This window comes from Biomphalaria glabrata, chromosome 4, assembly GCF_947242115.1.
Source record: "Biomphalaria glabrata chromosome 4, xgBioGlab47.1, whole genome shotgun sequence".
Classification (NCBI taxonomy): Eukaryota; Metazoa; Mollusca; class Gastropoda; family Planorbidae; genus Biomphalaria; species Biomphalaria glabrata.
Window position 1 is genome coordinate 21,850,113 of NC_074714.1, and position 7,877 is coordinate 21,857,989.

Below are 7,877 nucleotides of genomic sequence, written 5' to 3' on the forward strand. Positions count from 1 at the left end.
TTTCTGTAAAAATTTGCATTATGTTAAGAATCGAAATGTACGAAGTAAATATTCAAAAGCTAGTCCGTTGAACCTTTGGTTTCGTAAAAATTGATTTGTAGATGATTTTTGTACACTCAATAAATTTCTTGCTGGAAATAGCATAAGAGAGGAATCAGTTCTCCCCCCCCCCCCTTTTAAGCGAAAAGATCTAAGGGCAGTGCCGTAAACTTCGTAAGGCGCCTTCCTTCATAATTATTTTCCTGGCGTCTACACAGCGCTTTTATCATGTAGGCTACTATGCAGAGCCCATGGGAAAAAAAAATTAAAATATAACAGGCAAGGACGTTCCGATGCTGAATAATTATTTTTTTTTCAATCAGTTTTTAAAAAAGTAAAAGTCGCAAGCCAATATAAGTCTAATGAAGAAGGAGTCAACATTTGGTCAACATAGTTATGCTAAGGATATTCGAGCTACACATAGCGTAGTTAATGTCTGCAGTGGTTTCTAGTTCATTAAGAACGTACGTTGCGGAGTTTTTATTTTTGTCACACAAAAGTCGTTCAAATAACGACATTCAACAGTTTTTATGGCCTAAGAAAGACTGGATTCATATTAGGACGTTGATTAATGACTAAAACAGAAAAATACAACTTTTTAATTTTACCCTTGAAAAATAATTTGAAAGGCTTCTCCCCCCAGTTTGAGAAACACTGCAGTATAACATGCAAGTTTTTAATGGGCTTGATCGTATTCGTGTTTAGCAAGATGAGCTTGTAGCAGGCCTGTTCTGTTCACGTATCATACGTCGATAGTACAATTGTACGTCAGTTGAGAGAAATTTATCAGTTCTGCCATAAGAAGTTACAAGACTTTCAAATCGCGCTGTTGAAGCACTAGCGGATCCAGAACTTTGGATTGGGGGGGGGGGCGATTTTTTTCCAAACCCTAACCCTAACGCCCAGTAAACCCTAACCCTATACATAAACGTGCGTACAGCGCGCGCGCGCACATATATATATATATATATATACATATATATATATATATATATATATATATATATATATCATTTCTCAACCTTCGGCGAAAAACAAAACAACTGGGGCAGAGCTATAAGGCCCCGACGACAAAAGTGTTTTCTTGCTTTTTTCACTGTGGAAACGTATTCTCCTGACAAGTACACCTCATTATTCATCAATGGAATTCGGGGCGAAGCCCCGACGCCAAAAGCGTTTTCTTGCATTCTTCACTGCAGAAACGCATTCTCCTGACATCTACAGCTCATTATTCATCAATGGACTTCGGGGCGAAGCCCCGACGCAAAAAAGGTTTTCTTGCATTCTTCACTGCAGAAACGCATTCTCCTGACATCTACAGCTCATTTTCATCAATGGATTTCGGGGCGAAGCCCCGATGCAAAAAAAGGTTTTCTTGCATTCTTCACTGCAGAATCGCATTCTCCTGACATCTACAGCTCATTATTCATCAATGGACTTCGTGGCGAAGCCCCGACGCAAAAAAGGTTTTCTTGCATTCTTCACTGCAGAAACGCATTCTCCTGACATCTACAGCTCATTTTCATCAATGGATTTCGGGGCGAAGCCCCGATGCAAAAAAAGGTTTTCTTGCATTCTTCACTGCAGAATCGCATTCTCCTGACATCTACAGCTCATTATTCATCAATGGACTTCGGGGCGAAGCCCCGACGCCAAAAGCGTTTTTTTTTTTGCATTCTTCACTGCAGAAACGCATTCTCCTGACATCTACAGCTCATTATTCATCAATGGAGTTCGGGGCGAAGCCCCGACGCAAAAAAGGTTTTCTTGCATTCTTCACTGCAGAAACGCATTCTCCTGACATCTACAGCTCATTTTCATCAATGGATTTCGGGGCGAAGCCCCGATGCAAAAAAAGGTTTTCTTGCATTCTTCACTGCAGAATCGCATTCTCCTGACATCTACAGCTCATTATTCATCAATGGACTTCGGGGCGAAGCCCCGACGCAAAAAAGGTTTTCTTGCATTCTTCACTGCAGAAACGCATTCTCCTGACATCTACAGCTCATTTTCATCAATGGATTTCGGGGCGAAGCCCCGATGCAAAAAAAGGTTTTCTTGCATTCTTCACTGCAGAATCGCATTCTCCTGACATCTACAGCTCATTATTCATCAATGGACTTCGGGGCGAAGCCCCGACGCCAAAAGCGTTTTTTTTTTTGCATTCTTCACTGCAGAAACGCATTCTCCTGACATCTACAGCTCATTATTCATCAATGGAGTTCGGGGCGAAGCCCCGACGCCAAAAGCGTTTTTTTTTTTGCATTCTTCACTGCAGAAACGCATTCTCCTGACATCTACAGCTCATTATTCATCAATGGAGTTCGGGGCGAGGCCCCGACGCCAAAAGCGTTTTCTTTCATTCTTCACTGCAGAAACGCATTCTCCTGACATCTACAACTCATTATTCATGAATGGAGTTCGGGTCGAAGCCATGACGCCAAAAGCGTTTTTTTTAGCCTTCTTCACTGCAGAAACGCTTTCTCCTTACATCTACAGCTCATTATTCATCAATGGATTTCGGGGCGAAGCCCCGACGCAAAAAAGGTTTTCTTGCATTCTTCACTGTAGAAACGCATTCTCCTGACACCTACATTTCATTTTCATCAAAGGACTTCGGGGCGAAGCCCCTACGCCAAAAACGTTTTCTTGCATTCTTCACTGCAGAAACGCATTCTCCTGACATCTACAGCTCATTATTCATCAATGGACTTCGGGGCGAAGCCCCGACGCAAAAAAGGTTTTCTTGCATTCTTCACTGCAGAAACGCATTCTCCTGACATCTACAGCTCATTTTCATCAATGGATTTCGGGGCGAAGCCCCGATGCAAAAAAAGGTTTTCTTGCATTCTTCACTGCAGAATCGCATTCTCCTGACATCTACAGCTCATTATTCATCAATGGACTTCGGGGCGAAGCCCCGACGCAAAAAAGGTTTTCTTGCATTCTTCACTGCAGAAACGCATTCTCCTGACATCTACAGCTCATTTTCATCAATGGATTTCGGGGCGAAGCCCCGACGCCAAAAGCGTTTTTTTTTTTGCATTCTTCACTGCAGAAACGCATTCTCCTGACATCTACAGCTCATTATTCATCAATGGAGTTCGGGGCGAAGCCCCGACGCCAAAAGCGTTTTTTTTTTTGCATTCTTCACTGCAGAAACGCATTCTCCTGACATCTACAGCTCATTATTCATCAATGGAGTTCGGGGCGAGGCCCCGACGCCAAAAGCGTTTTCTTTCATTCTTCACTGCAGAAACGCATTCTCCTGACATCTACAACTCATTATTCATGAATGGAGTTCGGGTCGAAGCCATGACGCCAAAAGCGTTTTTTTTAGCCTTCTTCACTGCAGAAACGCTTTCTCCTTACATCTACAGCTCATTATTCATCAATGGATTTCGGGGCGAAGCCCCGACGCAAAAAAGGTTTTCTTGCATTCTTCACTGTAGAAACGCATTCTCCTGACACCTACATTTCATTTTCATCAAAGGACTTCGGGGCGAAGCCCCTACGCCAAAAACGTTTTCTTGCATTCTTCACTGCAGAAACGCATTCTCCTGACATCTACAGCTCATTATTCATCAATGGACTTCGGGGCGAAGCCCCGATGCAAAAAAAGGTTTTCTTGCATTCTTCACTGCAGAATCGCATTCTCCTGACATCTACAGCTCATTATTCATCAATGGACTTCGGGGCGAAGCCCCGACGCAAAAAAGGTTTTCTTGCATTCTTCACTGCAGAAACGTATTCTCCTGACATCTACAGCTCATTTTCATCAATGGATTTCGGGGCGAAACCCCGATGCAAAAAAAGGTTTTCTTGCATTCTTCACTGCAGAATCGCATTCTCCTGACATCTACAGCTCATTATTCATCAATGGACTTCGGGGCGAAGCCCCGACGCCAAAAGCGTTTTTTTTTTTGCATTCTTCACTGCAGAAACGCATTCTCCTGACATCTACAGCTCATTATTCATCAATGGAGTTCGGGGCGAGGCCCCGACGCCAAAAGCGTTTTCTTTCATTCTTCACTGCAGAAACGCATTCTCCTGACATCTACAACTCATTATTCATGAATGGAGTTCGGGTCGAAGCCATGACGCCAAAAGCGTTTTTTTTAGCCTTCTTCACTGCAGAAACGCTTTCTCCTTACATCTACAGCTCATTATTCATCAATGGATTTCGGGGCGAAGCCCCGACGCAAAAAAGGTTTTCTTGCATTCTTCACTGTAGAAACGCATTCTCCTGACACCTACATTTCATTTTCATCAAAGGACTTCGGGGCGAAGCCCCTACGCCAAAAACGTTTTCTTGCATTCTTCACTGCAGAAACGTATTCTCCTGACCTAAAGCTTATTATTCATACTATTAAAAAAGGACCTTTCGAATAATGTTGTACTTGAAAAATATTCTAATATAAATTTATAGGCCCATAATACATTGCAAATAAAACTGATTTGTTTCTTGAAAAGATAGGATACCCCACATATTTAGCTTTTTGCTTTGAGGATCGCCGCCGAAAAAAAAAATTATTCGATAAATAGTATTTAAGAAAATGAAGGTATAAATTGTGAGTTATAGTCCCAAATTTATTTAACTAGAAAAATATCAGATTGAGTAAAGGTTGGGAAAAGGCGACTATGAAAATATTATTTGAGTTTAGAACTCATCTCAATCATGACTTTTATACTGAAAAATTTCGTTGGAATTATAACTTTTCCAATGGAAAGTCTTTCTTAAAATAATTATGATAAATTCATGTGAAATTATATAAATAAACTCTGTCTGGAAATGGGAGGGGCGGTAGAGTGAAAACGATTAATCTTCGCTTCTTTAATAATTTCTGCTAAAGATTGCATTTGGCATTAAAGAATAGGGGTGGGGCGACTCGATATAAGAATTTAATTTATAGTGTATATAAATTATATTAGTGACAGATTTTTTTAAATTTTGTAATTTCTTAACTATAATACAAAAAGAAAAAGTATTGATTTTTCCGATGGGGGTAATGTGATTGCATGTATCGCCCCTCCAAACTGGTACAACCCTTTTTCATTTAAATTTACTAATGATACAATTTGAGATTAGAATATTGTACGACATAATATACAATGGGTCACATATCAATACGTAGTTTATATTATATAGATATTCAACTAATTTTGTTCACAAACTATGATTCTACACAAAAATAGGACCGCCCACCCCAGCACTCAGAGGGCTAGAGTGGGGAGGGCAGTACATGCAATCGCCCCCCCCCCTCACCCCACCGAATCGGCTAAGATACCAGAAAGGGAGCGACATAATATAAAATGTATATGTTAATTCAACTAATTTTGTTCACAAACTATGATTTCTCCATAAAAACGGACCGCCCCCCCCCCACTCAAAGGTTTAGGTGGGAAGGGCAGTAGAGGTATTCGCTCCCCCCCCCCACCAATCGGCAAACAGGGAACGACATAAAGATCGGTTAAAATATCAATAACAATTTTTAATAATATAGATATTTAATTGATTTTGTTAGCAAGCTGTGATTTCTACAAATAAATCGGACCGCCCCCCCCCCACTCGAAAGTGTAGGGGGGGGGCCGGGATTGATACCATCACCCCCTCCCGACCCCACCAAATCGGCCAACATACTAGAGGGGGGGCGAAATAATCTAAAAATAGGTTGAAATATAAATAATTTGTATATATTTTTAACATAAGTAATAAATTCGTATACAAATTGTGTGAATCCTATACTAAAGTTCGTCCGCCTCCCCCCCCCGGGGGGGGGGTCGGCCGAGTGGGGGGGGGGGCGATCGCCCCTACCGCCCCCCCCTGGATCCGCCAGTGTGTTGAAGACGCACTGAAAAGTCTTGTTTAAAAAAAAATTGAATCAATCAAGTAGTTAATAGGGAAAGGTTCTAGTTTTTTGTTTTGTTTTTTTTGATAATTTTGGCAATAATGCCGTTTGTACTTGAATAATAATAAAATATGAAAAAATTGTAATGCAAATACAACCAACATTTGTCCTTAAAAAATTTCAACACTTAGCATTATGGACATTTGTAGGCCTACCAAAAATAATGTAAATTAAAATCTATAGATCAAAATATGTTTGGGTATCTAGCTAATCACTTATTTTCGTCAAAGTTGTCTTTTTTTTTCCAGAGTACAATTCTTTTCCACTTATGTGTCACCCCCTAGTGCCGGGGTCGGCAACCTGCGATCGCGAGCCACATGCGGCTCTTTGGGTGTGAAGCTGCGGCTCTTTAGTTCCATACGCAAAAATGATTAATTTTCAGAAATTAAAAAAAAAAAACTTTCTAAATCGATTAACGAGCATTAGACACCGATTCTATCTTTCAGCCTTTCGTACTTGCTTTTTACCGCACCCAATCCTCGTGACACGTCTCGTCACTGTCGTCAGTCTGTGAAAGCTCTCTAATGACGGTTTTAATTTACTTAATAACATAATAAGTAATTATTTAATAATTCCACATATCATGGACTCATATCATGAGTCGGAGTTTAGTGACTGATCTTTTGCTTTAATTTTGTTTATTTTAGGTGAAATTTTAATACTAAACCATCACTTGCCCTAGCACAGCCAAGGGAGTTTTGAGTTTAAAACCCCCAACCAGGGAATTTTGAGTTGAAAACCCCATACCAGGGGGCTTTGAGGGGCTTTGAGTTTGAAACCTCTACCAAGGGGTTTTAAGTTTGAAACCCCATACCAGGGGGCTTTAAGTTTAAAATCCCTACCAGGAGTTTCGAGTTTAAAACCCCCTACCAGGGGGTTTTGAGTTTGAAAACCCCTACCAAACCCTCTACAGGGGGTCTTGAGTTTAAAACCCCCTACCAGCTTAGGGGGGTTTGAGTTTGAAACCCACTACCAAGGTGTTTTGCATTTAAATCCCCCTCTTCTATAAAACAAAAAAAAATGCAAAAGACAATCCCAAAATTCCAAGAGCACATCTAAGGAAGATTTTGATTTTAAACCCCTCTCCAAAATTTACGATAAACCCCTCTTCAATATAAAAAAGCAAATTACACACTCAAAATTGTATGATCTTAGCCAAAGGGGTTTTGAGTTTAAACCACTCTTCAGCTGGGTTTCAAGTACTTTCAAGCTAAAAATACATCTTCAATATTTAAAAAAAAAAACAGGTTACGCACTCAAAATGCTATGAGCATAGCCATTGGGGTTTTTAGTTTAAACCCCCCGCCAGCGGGGTTTGAAGCTAAAAAATAAATCTTCAAAATAATAAATAAAAAATTCGCTATTAAAATGTTATGAGCGTAGCCAAGCCTATTGGGTGTTTTGAGTTTAAATTTCCCTTCAGAGGGGTTTGAAGGTAAAAAATACCTCTTCAATATAAAAAAAAAAAGCAAATTACACACTAAAATTCTTTTGAGCGTAGCCAAGCCAATGGGGGGTTTTGAGTTTCAACCCCTCTCCTCCAGATGGCTTTTTTAAAAGTTTAAAACCCTTCAGGATAGTTTTGAGTTTAAAATCCCCTTACAGAGCGTTTTAAGGTTTAAAACCTCTCTCTTCAATATTATTTCTAAAGCAAACTACAGTCACCAAATTAATTGACCGTAGCTAAATGTGGTTTTAAATTAAAAAAAAAAACAACTACAGATATATTTTAGTTTAACCCCCCCCCCCCCCCCCCCCCCGACAGATGATTTTGACGAGTCAGTTATAGAGATCGGGTCTAAATCAAGGAAATCCTTTGCCGAAATGGGAGTCGACCCCTTAGTAAGGTTGTGACAGAGCGTCGCATGAGGTTTGCGTGATATGTTCTCAGACAAAATGAATTACGCATAATAAGAGTTGCGATGACAT